Consider the following 16,174-nt stretch of genomic DNA (forward strand, 5'->3'; position numbering starts at 1 on the left):
CCTCAAGTCATGTTTTGTCTTTGTCCCAAAAGTAGCCACAGTGAGGCCTGTCAGGTTCTGGAAAGAGGCTGTGATCTAGCCTGTTATTTTGTACCTTTTGCTACATGACATTATGAAGGACTAAATCTATATACTTTTTAAACTATTTCAGGTGCAGCTGTCGTACTTTACATACCAGAAAATGTACCTTTTTTTTTTTTTGTATGGCTTGATTGAGTTTTTTATGCATCAGCTTTGCTACACATAGAGGGATAATGAGATTTGCATATCACTTATTCCGTTTAAGAAGTTAGAACACTTGGCTTTGTAAAAGATGTCAGTATTCCGTGCTTACATTGCATTCCCTTTTTAAAAAAAAAAGCTTTTCACACTAAATCTGAAATGAGGGGGTCATAGAAATGTTCTAGGATCCTAGAATATGATTCCAAATGCTGTGCAAGAAATACTCTTTCTGCATATTCTGAGGGCCCAAAATGTGATATTTACAAATGTATCATTTTAATGGCATGATCTGAAGCAGTGATTTTAAATTAAGCTCTAGTTGGCATGTTGAGTTGAATTCTGAAAGGTTCTCCTTTAATGTCTGTATGTTAAACTTATGTCACTGTCTTTTGCTAGGCCTTCCAAAAGTTTGTGCTGTATTTTTTTTGGATGATAACTTCTTTTCACTTTCTCTCCTGTTTCATGTTGGGTGGACAGTATTCTTTCTCTAGAATGTTAAAGGCTTTCTGTAAAAAACGCACTATGGATTCAGAATTTTACCAGCTTCTGCTTAAAGCTTTGAGCCCTCTCTGATAAGTTGATTTAATGGTGAGTTTCTTGAAAGGCTTCCTGAGTCCAAAGGCCTGTGGTGCATTTAATTGATAAATGAATCAAATGATCATGGTGAATGCAAGTAGAGATCTGTTTTTCAGTCTGCTCTTTAATGGACTGCATTACTTCTACCAGGGGTAACATGAACCAATTATTACTAATGCAAAGCAACAGAGACATTTTATTCAAAACTTCAGCCAGCTGGATTATGCCTTAATTTAAGCCACTGTATAAGTATGTATACTAAACATTTATTTAAAATAAGAAGATAAACCTATGTTTAAATAGTGAACTTGACAAATAGCAGGAAAACATTTGGAGACTGACTCAAAGTTTTATGGGTTTTTTTTGTCTTGACTGTCTTTCAGTCATAGTGCTATTGGGAATAGGTTTTTTATATACTTAAAAGCCAGTAGTTTCTTTTTGATGATTATGAAGTACTAAGTTCTATCATCTTCTTGAAATATGCATTTTAACACTTGTTCTCATCTGATGTAATGTATATTAGGAAACAGGTTATTTCTCAAGTTGTTTATAACTCAATTAAAGTGGAAGAATTCAAAACGCTGATTAACTTGCAGGCATTTAACAGTCACTTTGTTCATGATGTGTTTTAGATCAGTCTGCTTGGAGCATAAGCTTTTACCTTATGTTTCTGAGAGTTTTCCGTCTGTTTTTAAGTGTGGATTTTTTTTTCACCAATTACAAAGATCAATGTGGAAAAAGCAATGGCTACTTAGTACGCTAATGCAATACCTCCAGTTGAAGTATGTGAACTGAGTTATATACTTTGACTATTCCAGTACTGTACAAATCAGGTGACCCTAGTGCACCCGTTTGGCTGCGACTGTTTGGACCCTGATCCTGTTCAGTTCAATCACTTCCATCAGAAAACAAGGCTGTGCTTTTTTGTTTTTTCAGAAAGCTCCCTGATCAGCTTAATGTAAAACCTAATGTTGTGTAGAAAAAGATGAAGATACAGTTGATTATAATTTTATTTGATGATTGCAAACATATGTTCCACACCAAACTTACTTTAAAAGAAGTCTTTTAACTGATTGTTGATGCGCTTCTTGTTTACATCTTTCATATACTAAGTCTTTAGCTGACAATCTAAAGATTCAAGAATAAAGAATCTACTTCTGAAAACTTGTATGTGTTCAAGTAAAGCACTTGTTGTAGTCCAAAAGAAAAAAATGTATGCTTTCTTTGGATTATCACAATAGTGATGGTCAGATTCTTTCCTGGTTTTGGAATTGCAAAGTTGCAGTCAGTGTGTTAGCTCAGGTTGTTGGTTCTGACTGTTCTCCTGAAGGGTTGCACAAATACAGCTGATGGTAGAACGTAAACTGGAAGACTTTGACTAATGGTGACAAGTAAGAGAGAAGTACTCTAAACCCTCTTCTGCTTTGTGGGATTCTTTTTTCACTAGTCACAAATGAAGAGCATTTTGAATGAAATGCTTGGGGGGGGGGAATATCCTGCTTTTATTAATGACAGTAAAAAAGAGCACATCCACATATGTAAGAATTAACTTGTGAGAATACTTCGTTACATCTAAACTTAGATTCCAAAAGATACAGAAAATCTGCAGCACAGTATCCTTTCCAGAAGAATTGTCCATATATCTAACAGAAATCTTCCTTTAGATTGCTGTTGGTTTAATTTTTTTTTTCAGCTTTTATATTAACCATACCTAATTTCTTGGATTCTTTTTTAGCTGATGCTTTGATCTCAGATGATCATTCAAGACTTTCCTTCAGAAGTTCTCTTCTTACAGTAGCCCTCAGTTGGTCTGTCTTCTCTTTTGCCTTGTGGTTGAGTAGTGGATGTATTTTTCTTGCACTACACTGAATGTTTAGGATGTAAAGCCCAATAATATTTCTCTTTAATGACAGCTTTATTGTTTATTAGTGAACAAAGTAGAACATTTTGTTTATGCTTGCATCATTTGCAATGTTATTTTTAGTATATTCCTATGTAAATAAGCTGGCTAAGCAGTAATATGCAGCTATTGCTTGTTGACGTACTAATACCTTACAAATCACATTGGCACAAGAGTTTCAAATATAGACATGCCTGCAGATCCAGTCCAAAGCCTGCGAAGGTAGTGCCTTTTTCCATGACAAATATAATCCCAGATGTTTTAAAATAAAATCTGTGTAAGGGCTACACATCCAGAAAAATGGGGACATTCTTAGAGTCTAGCAGAGAACAGAAAGTACGATCAGCGGTCTAGAAAACATCAGCTGAAAGAAAAGATTAAGCTTTTAGGTATTTAATCTAGAGCATAGTTTCCCAGCTGGCCAACATGAAATGAAGCAGAGAGTCATGGTGACAAGTTCTTTGTTGGCTTTTTTTGTTTAGGCTCTATGCCAATGCTGCTAAGAAGCATGGAGGGGGAGAGGATAAGAAAAAAAAAAAAGTGAAGGTGGCTCAGAGGACGAGTGAGGAGACACTGACATGGTGGAACAAGTAGAAAAAGAATGGCAGCAGAAGAGCTTGCTCCAGAAAGGTCTAAAACCACTAGTCCAAAGAGAAAACTTTAGGCTGTAGGTATATCTGAGGTTCTATCTATTCCAGTTTACTAAGTCAGGGCAAGAGCACAGGCTCAGGCACTGGCCCATGATCATCCATAGTGTTTAACTGTTAAAATAGTTCCCAGAATAACTCTAGCACAGGCCAGATAGCACCATGCCAGAAAGTGCCTGGACATGCAGATTGTATGGGGCAGGGCTATTTTCAGTGGACAAAACAGTGTGGTTAACAATTCAGATCTTGCATTACAAAGACTTTTTTCTGCTAATGTAAAGATAATGGTAAATCCTCTAGAAAGAAACCACATCAAAGCACATGTTACTTAGACCTGGTGCTCTTTCTACTGTGGTAAGAATTTTTTTGTCTTTGATTGCATTGGATGTTTCTAGCACCCTGCACGGTTTTCAGAACTGGATGGCCTTGTGAACTACCAGAGGCTTCCTTTGGCACTGGAACAAGAGAATTGTCTCTTCACTGATCCTCTATAGCTTATGCATTCATAACTTGCATTATTCTGGGATGATGTTTCATCTTTGCATTTTCCTTCTCCAGTATTTCAAGCAAATGTTCAGATGAAGGGGAGGGAGGGTGAGTTTCTGCCATCCATATACTAGTAGTGCTGAACAATAGGTCTCATGTTTATGATATAGTAATCATTTATATCCATAGTGAAATTCTTGAGAGCACCATATTCCGTAGAGCATGCAGGAATGATCATAGGTGTAGTCAGCACTGATCTACCACTCTGAGCACTATAAAAAATTATGTAGCTGTGGATTGGTCTAGGGAAGGGTTTGATGATAAATAATGCCCTTAAATTTGATTTCCTTGAATCAGGAACTAGTACACTTTGTACTGAGTTGTATATGATTTCAGGAATTAGTAGAAGACTTGGCTTGGTGTAATGCAGTAACTCAGGAGGTCCCTTTCAATTCTGTTTTCCCAGCAGCTCTTGGGAATAGCGCAGCTCTTGATCCACCAGGACCCAAGAATACCAAGTGCATGTGCTGCTGGGATGCTTTGGAGCTACGTTTCCCAGCTGAATACAGCATTACGGTTTATCACACTTCTCGTGATATCTTTCTGCATGTTAGCATTTCCCATCTTGCCCAAGTTTAGCTCCAGGCAGCAAAACTTCATCCAGTTTTTAATTTCAGGCTCTTGGAAAGCTTTGAGATAATTTGTAGGGTAGAAAAATTTTGATTGATATCTGTTTGCTGCTGACACACTCATGCTCTGTGTTGTGACCTTGTTTGGGTGTTTAATGTAAATATTGATTAGATGAAAATATGAAGAGATAAGGTAAATGAGGTAATCATAGCTTCTTAAATAATTAATGACTGGAGCTGGTAGTGCCCTGCACTGCCAGATAAATAGCAAATAATAGTCAAATACTGCTGAAAGACTTCAGTACTGTAAGAGCGGTTGTTTGTCATGAACAGCCGTGCCACGTCGGTGTAGTCAGTTCAGTGGTGCTTCTGGAAGACTAGCTCGTCAGCACTGCTGCTAATACACAAGAGTCATAGCTGAGAAGGTCTCCGTACAGTAATGCTTTCCTTAATCAGAAATTTGTAAAGGTTAAAAAATATCTCTTTTCACCTTAAAGGTGTAGCTGYGGTCAAGAAAATGCTATAAAGTGGCCACTTCTCCATTGTGAAATCAAGCTTTAAATAGCTTGTACACTAAGAAGATGATGTGTGATAGGAACGCAGTCCTTGGCAGGTGTTTTCTGCAGCAAGAAACCTGTAGGTTTGTTTGTTTGTTTGTTTTTTGGTTCTGCTCCGACTGAAGTTGGTCCAGTTAATGTTCAACAAAAATTTCAAAACAGTGGTTCAGGCTTAGTTTGAAGAAAGAAACATAATGGTTCAGATCATTCTGTTTTGGGTCACACTCTCTTCTCTGTAGCTGATATGGAAGGCTTTTTTTAAAAAAAAAAAAACAAAAAAAACCACAGATATGGCCACTAACTCTAACTAGTGAGCAAACCTGTGTGGGGAGATAGTTCCCCCCTCCCTGCCCCCTTCCCTTCTCCCAAACTGCCAGTTAATGGTTGTCTGCATGTGCTGGTGCAAACACCTATTTCCTGTTAGTCTTCAGTTCATGCCTTGTCACYTGTCCTCTCTGGCAGGCTTTTAATTCTCAGACTTTCATAGACCCAGCACAAGCTTTGGGAGAGCAAAAGTCTCTTCTTCATAATGCATTTTAGTGCTATCTGTTTCACAGTGCGCTCCCAGAGCTGCCTACCAAGTCCACCGACGCTGAAGAGGGCGGCTGGATCCCGTTGCATTCTTTACATGGGGCGGCGGCATTTTAACACTTCGGATGAATCTTTTTGATCCTAGAAGTCATACGGAGTAAGTGTGAGCTCCGTTGCTTTCAGTCTGGCCATGTATGAAAGCAAGAACACTTTTAAAGAAAAATACAGGTGATTAGCTCATTATTTTTAACTGTGTTCCTTCAGATTCTTCATCCAGCCCAGTGCTGGAGGAACTGGGGACCTAGTAACATCTTAGCAATGCGCAAGTGCTGTTTGAACATTGCTAGTGCTACTTTACTAAAAGTAAACTAATGCTGCTTTGTATGTGGATCAGATGGGAGGTTGTAGGCTAAAATTTAGAGCAATATCAAGAGGATTTTTGAGATGAGAGAAAGATACATATTTGTTTAACGCTTGTGTCTTGGATGTTGGTAGTAGCTGCTTTTAGGGAGATGACTTATTCTTGGGAGGTAGCCTAATCCATTATAAGTAGAATTGTTTTAAATGTCTGATGTCTTTGTGGAAGGACTTTGTAGTAATGTTCAAATAATAGTATATAGGCTAGTGTTATGAAGACTGCAAACTCTAAAGGTTAATTTTAGTGCTCAGGAATGCATACATCTAACTCTGCATATGTATTCATGAGAAATAAAACCTTTAAACTCTTGTTTTATACTGTGTTGAGAAGTTTTGTTATAATCCAAAAGCAGYGGTACTTTTTTCTTCTCTATTTTAAATCCTTCTATGCAGTTTGGCCCCTTAGTTTAAAAAAAAAAAAAGAGGTAAGAGCGTTGGCCAGCATAGGAAGACTGTGGCATTAAAAAAACTCTGTTCAAGTATTTTTTCTGCACAGTAAGTGCTATTGCCACATGTACTGAAACTGTGGAAATGAAGTGCAGATGAGACCTAAAGAACCAAGGAATTCAGTTCTCTCAAAGATGTAGTCATCAATAATTGCATTTTGCTGTAGGTGTTAAGTATGCTGATAAAATCTCCTTCACAATTTTATCTTGCATATCTCATATACCTTGTCAGCTAGTCAGCTAATCRCGTATGCTGTGCATCTTAGTTTCACAGTTCTAATTCACTGAATTAATTGCTGAATTTTAGACAGCTTTATGTGAATAAGGTAATTCTCTCCCCGCTCAAGTGCGGACTGTAGAAGGTGCAGTATTTGCTAGATGAATTCCAAAATTGGTGCATGGTATCTACAAGGATAGATAAATCAGTCTAATTTTGACTTGTATCTATGATACAAGTAAGATTTGTTGTGTTTGTTTGCAAATTCTAATAAAGAACTAAACACTTTGTTACTTAATATCTTTCTATGCTGACAATAGCATGGAGCTGTTGCAAAGACCAAGGTAAAAAAGTGTCTTTTCCAGTTAGTAAAAGCCATTTCTGGTTAATAGTTATATAGTTCCAAAACTGTAGGTCTTAACTGTAATACTTGCCTCAGATCTTCAGTTCAGTCTGGGTGGGGGGTTTTCTACCATGTGTCTATATATCTCTTCGTGATTTTGAAATCAGCCGCTCCTTCTGGCTGAATTACAGCCTTGTATCTAATTGCACATCATATCAGAATATATATTCGTATATATGTAAATGCGTTGTAGTACATAGCATTTCCAGGGATCAAACGTAGCTTTGTTTCTTCCTTCCATGATGTAACTAACACAGGACAAACCCAATGTCGAAATAATAAGTGGGGAAAAGGAATGTTAGGACAACAGATGAGAACTACCCCGGTGGTTTTGCAGAGTGAATTTTTTGTTTTCTGTGGAGTAATTAAGCCTGTTTCAGGCATAACAAACTTGAAAATGACTTGACTGTGTGCTGGTCCAACTGAAATTAGTGGTTTTTTTCTTCTGTTTTGCTTTTAAAGAACCTTGCACTTTACTTTTCTTTAGCCCCCTTCCATTTATAAATGTAAACATTTTCTAAAACTGTAAAATAAAGATACTTAATTTTTGAACTGAATTTTACTATTTTGAATCTGTTACATTTGAAATCCATTTGTCTAGTTCATTCTTTGCTGTATGATGTTATAAAGTGTCTTTTCAGATTTAAAAAAATAGCTACTGTCATGCTTACATCTGGAGGTGGATTCTACTCAAAATTCTCTAAGCTGGTAGYTTCCAGTTTCTAGTCATATGCAAGACTGGACACTGGACACATTTTTTCATATCCCTGGCAGTTCACGCAAGTAATCTCTGATCCCTCTTCTGATTCTACCCTCGATGTGGTTATGGTGCTAATACCATCGCTTATGATTGATCCGACACGTATTGTACTGCTGCTGCTTGGGAAGGAAGGTGGTTACCAACAGGCCCTTCTTTAAAAAAGAATAAATCTCTACTGAATTAGAAGGCAAGTCGTGGATGCAGCTGAGAATGGAATGAATGAAAGCAGGTACCTTTCCCCTCCATATTCTTGTGTCTGTGCTTTTCAGTATGTCCTGCAATTGCCCTTTGTGTATGAAATAGATCTGAGAAGACAAAAATTGAGAAATTTCTTGTCTTACCTGGCTTAAAAAAAAAAAAAAAAAGTTGCAGCAAGACAAGCCTTTCTGTTCAGGCTGTTACTGGGGAATGAAGAGAAAGAGGGCTCAAAACCAGAAAGACCGGTTTTGTGTTAGATAAAGGAAAGTAAATGTCATAGTAAAGATTCAGTCTGACCACAAAGCTCATCCTAAGGCTTTTCTGCATTAGCTGAAGCAGTAGTTGGTCTAGATTCAGACATACATCTCTGTAGAAGAATAGAAATAGAATTAGCATATTGAACATCTTTATATATTTAAATTGCAGGTGAGACCCTGAACTGCTGTTCTGAATTCTTACAATACAGCTGGCCCATGGTTCTACCACCACTCCAGCACATGCATGAGCTATCGCTATTGATTATCTTATTTACATTTAAAAACATCTCGTAATTATCCTAAGTATGCACTAAAGCCCATTCTGCATGACCATTTCTGCTGACTATTTACAAGCCTCTTATCTATGCACAGTTTGCTCAGTTTTGCAGCAAGAACCGCTTAGGGCAGTCTCTGGAAGGAAGGGCCAGATTCTCCACCCGGGATGCTGATCACCACGTTTAAGCACAGGCATTTATCTATGCACAGCAGGTGCTGCCTGAAGGGAGGCTTCAGGGCAGTCTGAAATTCCCACCTGGAGAGTTCCTGCACCAATTACTCAAATACTTTCTTGTGAAGATTAAGAGTTCAGTCAATCGCCTAGTTTCAAGCCTGTTCGGTGTCTCACACCAGTCTGTTATCTCATCTGGGCAGACAACCAGTGGGCAGTTACTGGACCACCCAGGGAATCAATGACTTAAGTGYACTGGGCGTACACACAAGGGCAGCCTTGATCGCCAGCTGCACCACAATTATAACTAAAAGACAGGCAAGTAAAAGACAGCTGAGTTTCATACTTACAGCTCACTTAAGTTCCATAGCTCTTGCTGAAAACAATTCATCCAAAAGTAAAATGACCTGTGACTTGTTTGTTTGTTTTCTTGTTTTAGAAGGGAAAAAGATTGCATATTTAACATCTGAAATAATGCATAAAAAAGGGAGAATTTTTTGCTCACCATCTTGAACCATAGTGACCTCCAGTAATCATGGGCCCAGTTCTGTTCTTCAATAGGACACGGAATAAAATTACTTGAACAGAAAAATAGTGATAATTGAAAGTACAAGGATCTGAAATCCTTCATTCTTGAAGGACAGCATAAGGTATGGTTTTGTGGCTTGCTTTCCTTCTGGGACCTGTATTCAAGTAAATGTTTTTCTAAGTACAGCTCTTCTATTTATGGTTTGTCAGTCTCCAGATCCCTCCTTCAGCGTCACCTCCAAAATAATCCAAATTCTGAAAAAGAAAAGGAGTGATAGACTTCCTTCCATTGGAAGTGACCTTCCATTGATCCTTCTCAAGTATCCACCAACATATTCTTAAGTTTTTCAGCCCTGATGTGGTCAAGTATTTATGCATCCTCTGACAGTGCATAGCTATGTAGTCCATGCTGTTCCTCATGGCACTGTGTCTTCAGCGTCTGCCAGACACTGAAAACAATTCCACCAAAGTTCAAATAACTCTGATTAATGAGAAGCTAACAAATCACTCAGCGTGTCTGTAATATTGACCTGGAAAAAGAGGGAAAATCCTAACTGGAACAAGTTGTTACAGCCATCAGTTTCTCTGTATTTATAAAAATCGCTAATGCAAAATCTAATTTTATACAAAAAATAATAATTTTTCTTCTCAAACTTCACAATAGAATTTGTTGGACATGCTGAGATCCTTTCTACTCCCTTCCTCTTGCCAGCACGACTTGAGGAGTATTCTAATCTGATGACATAGAGACAGCAAAAACAACAGAWGTAATCATAAGCCTTGCTCAGAGCCCTCTTGCTGAGACTTGGGTGCTGAATACTCTTATTCAGAAGAGACTCTAAAACTTGAGTGGTGTGATTTGAATAAATCTCCATTTATGCTGAGAATCAAAAACCATGAGAAATGACAGCTTTTTTCATAAACAATTAGAGATGTGATTCATCACTGTAATCTTGTCTTTTCTATGATGTGATGTGTTTTATTGGTTTCTTCTGTTACAGCAGCCGTATCTCCCCTCATGACTTTTGGGGGTTTGGTCAAGCACTTTTGTCTTCTGCAATCCCGCAAAGGCAAGCGCAGGATCTCCTTTATCTGCCGAACTTCTAGGACAACATCATTCTCACTGATCAACTCTGTTTCACAGGGATGTGCTCCATGGTATGCACAGTCTGCCAGTAAGGACCGGACCTCCTTGCGACAGGAGGCATTCAGTGACTTAGTTAAGGCCTAATGTAYTTATATTCCTAATTCTTTGCACTTTCCTGCTTAGTTGAACCTGAAGGAGGAAGTTCAGCTAGCCAAGGAGTCTTCATTATTCACCTCTTTCCAGTGAGCATCACAGTGTTCAGGAGGAAAKCTAAGACAGCAAAGGTTTTGTGGTTGGAGAGGATATTTTATTGGCCTGAAGAGATCCATTAGATGGGAGGTATTAGGAATGCAAGAATATGCTCTTATGAAAACTGAACCGATAATCAAAAATATTTTCCTTCCAACAGGCAAGTAGGAAGTGAGATGCCTCCTCATCTGTATGATCACTTTATAATTTAAAAAACTTGTCACTGAATTTCACWGTTTCCTCACCCTAAATTCATCTTCTGTTCTTGCTTTCCTTGTTAAACACTAACTGCTAAAATTTGCTATAAATGTTGAACCTGGTTAGAGCCCATAGTGTCAGAAGTGGCAATTATGTGAGAGTCGGCTGTCGAAGTGTCAAGCTGCGGACAAAAAAAATCAAGTTAGAGAGAGACAAAAACGGTTCTCAATTTCTCATGTGTTTTCATCTTTTCGAGAGGCCTTGGCAGAAGCATCATTGGTGGGCTCAGATATTAGCCTAAACGCAAAGAAATCCTTGCCCGGTTTTGGCCTCTGCTGTAGGCTTTGTGTGTGTGATCCGAGACAAGCCCTGCCAAAGGTGCTTAAAAACAGAGGCCGGCGAAGAGAAAAGCAAACGGCTTCTCCAGGGCGAGGGCTCGGCGTCTCGGCCTGCGCCTTTAAGCCCTGCCTGCAAGCTCCCTGCGTGCCTCCCACTCTGCCTGCAGCATCCCTCGGTGGTGCAGCGGGGCAGTCACCGGGGCAGGCGAGCGTATGGGAGGTCCTGGACCGGGGGGAAAAGAGTCTTCTGGGCAAAAACACCTAGTGGAAAAAAAGGAAAAGCCAAGCAGGTGAGTCACTGCTGCTTCTTGGAAGTCTGCCTCCTTTCCTTAAAGGTATCGGCTCGCTTCGCCTGGGTGGGAAGGGGCCTTCTGCACCTTCTCGGCTGACTGCGCCCAGCTCTGGGTGCTGCTTGCCCCTGGGGTTTCAAGCCTGCGCAGGCTGCACGGTGCAGACTTGCAGCGCAGCGGATTTGTGCGCTCGAGTGATCTCAAAGTGATCTCAAAGCGATCTCAAAGCGATCCCGCAGGGCGCCGGCTTCATGGCCTGGCCGGCTGCAAGGGCTCGTGYGCTCCCTTTCCGTTCCTTTTCCTCCAGAGTGAGYCAGGGCTTGCTCTCTGTACTGGGAGATTTCCAGATTGAATTGGGAATTTGCAACGGCTCCTCCCAGCTGAATTTTCCCACATGTTTGGGGAAGGACCTCCTGCTTTACTGGCTCTCAGAGAAAAGTTTGTTGCTAAAGTTATTGCATGTTAAGAGAAACGACTAACTTTTTATTTAAAATAATAGCTATAAAAATTTTTAATGCTTCCTTCTTAGTCACTTAAGGCTAAATAATTTTCATTAYTACATGATTCTTGAGTGTTTTTTTAGTGCTTTTTGATTCCATTTGGCTCTAAAATGATGCTGGTGACATTGGGAGCACTTCCCACAATGATGCTAGAGGAGATTTGGTCTGCTATTCAAACCAAAGGAACCAACACCGTCCACAGAAATGTGCTCACCRTTGAATCTCTGCGAAAGTTTGAAACATTTTTGCCAGTTGTTCCCTGCAGATTATATTTCTGTAGGGCTTTTCATCTTTTAGTGGTTAACCAGCACGTCGTCGGGTATACCAAACTGTGTGATCTAATGGGTGAGCCTTGGTTTCTGTGGAAAATGATCTCTGGACCCTCCTCTGAAAACATTGGTTAGGGAATAGTTTCTTAGTTTCCTTAGTGTTCTGGAAACCAAACACATAGAATGGTTTACATTATTCAAAAGCTATAGAGAATACCCTGTAAAGAAAGTTCAGGGTGCTTCATGGGAGATAAAAAAGTTCAGCTTTAGCAATAATGCAGACCTAAAAGCTAGAAAAAGCAACATTATTGCTGCATGAAACATGCTAGTGAGACAGTCTGAGCTTCTGAGCAGTTTTGACCTTGGCATGGAACAAATCTCATAACAACCTCCAAGGTACTGGAATAGTATCATGACTTGATCTAATGTAGCCACTTTGCAGATGGGTTGTGCTTTGTTCCCATGGGTGAAGGAAAGGACTCTGGAGTGTTCTCATACAGCTTCGCACCCACTTGTCTGAGGCTGCCTTGTGGAGGGTGTAGATATATCCCCCTGCATCCTGCTTCAGGGAGGTCCCTGTGGGTGGAGATGCCAAGCYGGGCAGCAGAGGACAGTTCTGGATTTCAGTAGTCTGTGGGTGCCAACATCCTGCCGAGACTGTGCTTTGGTACAGTCTTATCCGCTGTACTTGATCACACAGCCTCAGCAGACMCTTCTCCCAAAGACACAGCTGAAGATCTGTTCTTGGAGAAGTCTGGGTTATGCTAATTTTAGAGTTTACACCTTTAATTTAAGAGGTTATGCCAGCCCTACGGTCTCAGGGCTTTGTTCCAAAGATTGTTTTCGGTTTATTAGATGGTATAATCCCATATCAATATGTCTGAAGTTCCATTGTGCAGCCTTTGAAGTCGATGACAAAAATCCCACAAACTCAGATGCTGCGAGTTCCCTGCTTGAATGACGATCTTTCGTCACTGGGCAGTTTCTCTACATGAGCTCTTCCTTTGGGGGAACATATGTTGCGGATGTCTGGTTTCAGGATAGCGGAGGGTTTTTGTGCCCATGAACTTTGATGTTTGCTTGTCAAACTGTAATAAGGACTGAAGCTAGGTAAAGAAAAATATAATTTAAACATTGCCTCTAATGTATGTGGGCTTGTAAGAAAGAATAAAATACGATTATCTGCAAAATGAAGACGTCTACTTTAACCTCTTGTCCCATATAGTTCATGCAAAATTTCCACTGACTTCGTCAGAGTCAAGATTTCTCCCGCAGCCCRTGCACTGGGACAGACCCAGTGTTCAAGGGAGGAGGGTGGCTGTGACTRAAGGAAATACCATGATTTAAGCATGTGAGGTTTTTKGGGATATTCATGAACTGAAAAGTATCAAATTATATAGTGCTTCTATTGTGAAAAGGAACTGGACAAAAATGATACTTTCTTGCTTACCAGATACTCCCCGTGTGTATTCAGTATTTACTATCTGTACAGTGTGATCAAGCCAGTACAGCGAGGGGAGAGGAGGACAACCTTTATTTTAGTCTCTAATCGATAGCAAAATGTTTAAAAAGTAATTGCAGGCACAAATCTGCCTGGCACTCTGTAACCAAAGGTAGAGTTCAAGAGCTGAGTGTTTCGAAGGTGGAAGTGATGTTAGAGCCTTTGTTAGCGGTGATAACCCGAGCGCCGGGGAGCTCAGCCCGTCTGTCATGTTCCGGCCRAGACTGCGGAGCTGGCACGCAGCGAAAGGATCTTCTTACCTGTAAATTGAGAGACATTTGAAGTCCAGGAGGGACAATAAACAAGGCCTGTACAGTGTCACTGGACTTGCTGAGGGATAGGACTGCAGCGGAGCCAGGTGCACCTTGAAGAGGAGCGCTGCAATTGAGCAGGTGTTAGGGATCACTAATAAAGCTCCTTGTTCTGGAGAGCAGGGGCTGGTAACACCCAGGGCAGTTTTGTTAAGCTTGCAGTACTGAGGTAGGCAGTGCCTGGACTTCTTTGCTCCTGCAGGCGATAGATAAGAGGTGTCCTCAGCCCGGGGTTCACAGCCTGCTATGTGATTGTTTCACTCTGCTTGTAAGTAGGGTATAACCTTTCAAATGCAGCACAGCCCTGTCAAATGTTAACCCGCAGCGAGGAGGGAGTCATAGACAGTTCTGGATGTCCCAGTTAGAGAAGCTGGAAATAGATTAAAGAAAAAGGATTAAAGAAATAAGGTGTCAGCTGGYTAAAGGAACCAGCTTGGTGGCAGAGGATGCTAATGCCTCGTGAAACAAAAAGGCCACGTTGGCCAAAGATGGCTTGACTCGCCGTCTGCTGATCCGCTGCGTGCGGAAGTTTTGTCTTTGCTCATTAAGGTACCACCTATTCCAGCCAGCGTGATGCTGAGCAGCTCTAGCATTTCTTTATGCACAATGAAATTCCTGACTGTAGGGAGAAAATCACAAGGTTTGACCCCACTTTAACTGAGACATTTGGGTTTCACTGCTCTCTCCACCTGGCTCTGCCAGCAGACCTGTTTGCTTACCCATGTCCTGCTTCTGCTTTCACCTTCCACAGGTGACTATCTTCTCRCTCCTGCCCATGCTTGTGGTTTGCTGGCACAGATGTGATCTGTTGTTCTCCCATCTGTGATTTTGAATGATGGGCTCACTGAGAGGGCGCGTTGGAGACTAGTTTTTCATTTTGCGCTTTCTCCTTCCGGAGAAAGGCAATTCTGCTTCTGCTGTATTCCCCCTCTGAAGTGCTACAAGTCTTATCTCAGCCATCGAATCACTAGTCTTTCATCTTTGACCGAATGCTCAGTTATTTCCTGAGGTTGCAGGTGGATCTGCTGCTGAGCTTGTTGTCTGCCTTGAGCAAGTAACATATTTTTCATACCGACACCATCATTTCACAGAGGTCCTGTCTGGGTGAGGACTTACAGGTATGACATTAGAACAAGTGATGGTTGTACAACCTTCCTGTCTGAAGACTCAGCAGACGAGGTAGTCAGTTATGCAGTTGATGTCTTTTGTCATGTGCTGTGTCAGCCCCACTTTGCRATATGGTATTATCTACTGTTGTTTATTTGACCAGCTCTGGGGATGGCATCTCCACCTGAGCGTCTTCTYGGGCTCTGGATTTACTCAACAGAAATGTCATTTCTGTGAATGCAGTCTCAGTCTCATCCTTGGGGTTTAGGCAGTGATTTAACCCCCTTTAAAGCAGAGCACCATATTTGGTCTCATTGGTTGCATCCTAAATCACTGGGTCTCCGCCAGAGATAAAGGGAGCAGAAGGTGGTCAGCCCGAGTGTTGGCACCCTGGAGTCAAGTGAGGTGGATTTGTGGAGAATCGTTGTTGCTGAGTTAATTAGCCCATCTGAAACACTACCACCGAGGCCATGGGGGAAGAAAGCAGCAACCATCTGGGTCTGTTCTCCATCATCTGCCAGTGCTCTCATCTCTATTTGACATTGTTTGATGATCAGCTCCCAGCCTTAAATGAGACACGACATAGCCTTGGGCTTCCTGGYAATTCACAGTGCCCATGATCCAGTCTGAAACGGTGTGGAGGAAGGAAGGGCTGAAGGAATGTAAGTTTCTTTTCATTTTCATTTCACCAGTAATTCTCTTTTAACCCACATTGCTTGCTTAAGAGAAAATAGGATTTCTTTATGCTAAAAGGCAGAGCAAAGAAGACAAGCATTGATTGTCTCAGGAAGCAGAAGGCTTCTCTGTCTCTAAATATTCTCTTTTTCCAGTTAAAAACAGTGTAATCAATTATATGAACTTCTTGCTAGGGTCCCAAGTATCCTTTACCGTAGTATGACTTTTTAAATGCGGCCAAGATTAGTTCAGTCTAACTTGTGTTGTCTAAATTAACAGCCAGCCACAGCCAATTTTGCCTGTGATGTTAATTTTTTCTCGGGTGCTGTTGTCCTTGCTGTTAAGTCCGTTGGTAGCAATGCCACTGAACATTGCCTGTTGCACCGGTCAGCGTATCTGGATTAGATTTTGAGCTTCTGCGTTCAGC

The sequence above is a fragment of the Apteryx rowi genome, unplaced genomic scaffold (assembly GCF_003343035.1).
Source record: "Apteryx rowi isolate R43461 unplaced genomic scaffold, aptRow1 scaffold_283, whole genome shotgun sequence".
Lineage (NCBI taxonomy): Eukaryota > Metazoa > Chordata > Aves > Apterygiformes > Apterygidae > Apteryx > Apteryx rowi.